The sequence below is a fragment of the Macaca nemestrina genome, chromosome 12, assembly GCF_043159975.1.
Source record: "Macaca nemestrina isolate mMacNem1 chromosome 12, mMacNem.hap1, whole genome shotgun sequence".
Taxonomy (NCBI): Eukaryota; Metazoa; Chordata; class Mammalia; order Primates; family Cercopithecidae; genus Macaca; species Macaca nemestrina.
The window spans coordinates 102,834,481-102,838,646 of NC_092136.1; the positions used below are offsets into that span (position 1 = coordinate 102,834,481).

At 43.9% G+C, this 4,166-nt stretch overlaps 1 pseudogene; it reads left to right on the plus strand.

The window, feature by feature from the left end:
* The first annotated feature begins 3,510 nt into the window (after positions 1 to 3,510).
* On the plus strand, positions 3,511 to 3,844 carry LOC105493757 (bolA-like protein 3; annotated as a pseudogene).
* Positions 3,845 to 4,166: the final 322 nt, after the last annotated feature.

A 4,166-nucleotide genomic window follows, 5' to 3' on the forward strand; every position in this document is an offset into this window, starting at 1 on the left:
TATGATATACACATAGGACAAGTTAATTTGTCTATGTCAACACAACTGGCTAAGATGGTTCCAAACATTATGCTCCTCAGAGGTGCTCTGGGCCAATCCCTGGGGAGCCCTAGCAGCTGAAGGCACCTTAGCAGCAGGGCACTGCTCAGGCCATGACAGGGGAGGAGATGGCAGAAGTTTATCCTCCAGAGAACAGATGAGAACTGCTACCACCCTGGGGAACCCAGATCCACCTACAATATTCCTAGGACTGTCTGCTTACTCCTGGCACCTGCAAGAGCAAAGGGGATAGCATGGCTTTAACTAAAAAGCAAGAAAGTATGTATCACGGTATTATTTTTGTAGTGTTTGCAGTAATAAGATACTCATAGAACTTGGAGGGGTGGCTTACACCTGTAGTCCCACCTACTCAGGAGGCTGAGGTGGGAGGATCCCTTGGGCCTGGAGTTTGAGGCCAGCCTGGGCAACATAGCAAGACCCTGTCTTAAAAAAAAAAGATATTCATAAGAAGACCCAAATTTGAAAAAAAATCAAAATGACAAAATGAAATGTGTTGTAGCAACAAGTTAGGACAGGGTCAGGAGACCTTCCAGATGTCTCCTTAACCAATTCACTTCCCTTTTCTGAATTTCCATTTCTTCATCCATAAAAGGAAAAGGTGAACTAGCCGAAGTTTTCTTCCTCCATCGACAGACTCTTGGCGTGTGAAAGGGATTTCTTTGTATATCTTGGAAGAATTCTTCCCTTCTGGTCCTTGCTGATGACATACTTAGATTTGCCTCTGGATTCCTGGGGATGACACCACAAATGACTTCAGGTGATTGTATCAGGGATATACCCTGGAATGTCCTGGTGTCTGGCTAAAGAAGGAAAAACATAACAGATGCTTTTGGAAGGTTGGTGCTACAAAATCTGCGTTATGATAAGGAAATTGCTCTCAGCACTTTCTCACGAGAGACTCTGAAGTCAGCTACTTTCTGCGCTTTCATAAACGTGCTCTTCTTCACACAGAGCATGGACAATGACCCTTGATTCTTCCTTTCCTCAGTGTGGCCCCTGGAAGCTATGTCTCTGCTGGGAACCCCAGCTTCCAGTCTGGGCCTATGTCAGAATCATTTAATAGTTCCTTTCTACCCAGGAGAGAGACCTGGGCAGATAGGTTATCTCCCTTCTCATCCCCTTTACCAACCTCTTTTAGAGGCTTACCTAAGAGCGCAGTAAAGGAAGATGGCAATCATTGAGCCCTCAAAGTGTGTCAGGCCGTAGACTAAATACTTGTCCCTAGTATTTAATGGAATCATTGTAACAACTCTTTTCCAGTAGTTACCATTATTATTCCAGTTTTACAAATGAAGAAATTAAGTGTTAAAGAGCTTGAAGTGATTGTCCAAGGTCATAAAATGTCAGAGCTAAGATTCCAAGGCAAGTCATCTTGAGCATAGCTTTATCAAGCAAGTCACTTGAGCATAGCTCTATCAAATAGAAGTGGAATTCTTTTCTGCCCAAAGTGGTCATCTTGACTCCACCACCTTAGTTTGTAACCACCTCAGTGTTCCATGGCTGCCCAAGGGCCCTTGATCTCCTCATACGTGACCTATGTGGGTCACTTGGTGAGTCAAGACCTAGAGAGAATCAAAATTTGAGTGTAATATCCTATTTGTATTTCCAATGAGTACATTCTTTCACTTCTTTGTATCTTTAGCAGCTTTTTTCTGTATCTTACATCCTACTCTCTCAAGAGACTTGCCACCAATCTTCCAAGAACAGGTTCCTTCCTGCTGTGGTTAAGGCCAGTTCTTGCTTTCAGTGAGTCTTAGGAACACATCCTCCCTGTAATGACTGTTCCACAAGGGAGGTTCACTCCTCATGTCCTTTGGGCCCTATTGTCCTGCTAGATTCATTCATGCATATTTACCGAGCACCTACTAACTTCAAGGTGGTTCTAGGCACCAGGAATACAGTGGTGGAGAACCAGAGTCTCATCCGGCTGCAGACTTAGATGCACGATGTTCTCCTCTCGGGCTAAGGGGAAGATAATAAATATTAGTGAGCAGCGATAGTATGTCCTAGTATTTATAATACATTGCCTCATTTAATCATCACTAAAGCATAAAAAGGCAAAGTTACTTATTTATTTTTTTAGAGATGAGGTCTCATTCTATTGCCGAGGCTGGAGTACAGTGGCACAATCACAGCTCACTACGACTCCTGGGCTCAAGTGATCCTCCCAACTTGGCCTCCAAGTAGCGGGAACTACAGGCATGTACCAGCACAGGCAAAGGTTATTATCCCCATTTTTTTTTTTTTTAAGATGGATTTTCCCTCTGTTGCCCAGGCTGGAGTACAGTGACGCGATCTCGGCTCACTGCAACGTCTGCCTCCCGGGTTCGAGCAATACTCCTGCCTCAGCCTCCTGAGTAGCTGGGATTATAGGCATGTGCCACCACACTCAGCTAACTTTTGTATTTTTAGTAGAGATGGGATTTCACCATGTTGACCAGGCTGGTCTTGAACTTCTGAGGTGATCCACTGGCCTTGGCCTCCCAATGCTGGCATTACAGGTGTGAGCCACCACACCCAGCCATTATTCTCATTTTCAAAGGAAATACCAGCGGGTCCTAGAGGTCAGATCACAGAAACTTAAAAAAGGTAGGGTTTGCAGGTGGATGCCAGGGACGATGCAGAGGGCCTGTTTTTCTTTTACTTGAGAAGGGAATTATTCTCCCGGAGTCCCAGCCTCAGAGAAATGCTGGGGAGAAGCCACATTTCTTGCCCCGGCATTTATGACCCTGAGCACATTATTCACATTCTTACTTCTTTCCAAGAGCCTAAATCCACTAAAATGAATACAGTTTAAGAAGAGAGTAATTTTTCCTGAAGTGAGTTAATACTGAGAGTGGTGGGAGAGTCCGTGGGTTCTGGTTGCCAGGAAGAACTGAGCCCCACTCCATGGCAGCACTGCAAGGATGTGGTGGGACCACAGAAGGAATCATCACAGGATGCTGCAGGGAAGTGAGACGCAGGGCCTGGTGCCTCTAAGTTCCCTGAAGCAAGCATGCCACAAAAGCAGCAGTGAGCAGAACTGAGAAGATATGCAGACTGGGTGGACCAATAGGGAGGAGATGGAACTCCAGAGGATTACGGCTGAATTTCCTTCCAGTCCAAAGGGATGGAGGCTCAGAATAGAAGTTAAATTTTAGGGAAATGGCTGGGCGTGGTGGCTTACTCTCGTAATCCCAACACTTTGGGAGGGAGAGGTGTGAGGATCGCTTGAGGCCAGAAGCTCAAGATCAGTCTGGGCAACAAAGTGAGACCCTATCTTTATTTTTTAAAATGAAAATAAAATTTGGCCAGGTTTGGTGGCTCATGCCTATAGTCCCAGCACTTTGGGAGGCCAAGGAGAGAGAACTGCTTGAGGCCAGGGGTTTGACACCAGCCTGAGCAACATAATGAGACCTTGTCTCTATTTAAAAATGTAGGCGTCCGTCAGACACGGTGGCGTGAAACCCAGCCGTGGCAGCACCTCTGCTCTGTGGGATCCACTATGTCCATAGGATGTTTGCCTTCCAGAATGACAGGGAGCTCAAAGTGACCCGAATTCTCAAAGAAAAGTTTCCTTGAGCTACAGTGATCAAAGTCACTGACATTTTAGGAGGTTGAAATTAAGTCGAAATTTAATTTAATTAATTCATTTAAATTGAATTTAAAATGAAATTAAAATTGAATCAGAAGAATTTAAGCAGAAGAGAACTGTTCAGCAGTATCACAGGGTTAATCAGGCACTAAAAGAAGAAATCAAGGGATGCATGGATTGCAGATACTTACTTCTATCCCCAAACACTGACCATGCCCTGGCTGCATGGAGGCTGCTGCTTTAAACCTTGGATGAACCTGACTGACACCATTCTGCCCTACACAAAAAATGTGTATATTTTGTTCATATACATTTCCATGTTATAATGATAGAAGATGTGTAATCCACTTATATATTAATTAAAGGAAACAACTGAAGTTTTGAAGGGATAAATAAATAAAAATGTAAAACAATTAAAAATGAAAATAAAACTATAAAAATAATTTTAGAGAAGAAAATGCAGTATACGCGGCACAGCTGGACTGAGATTCACACATACTGCATACACAGGAGAGACACATAACATGGTACT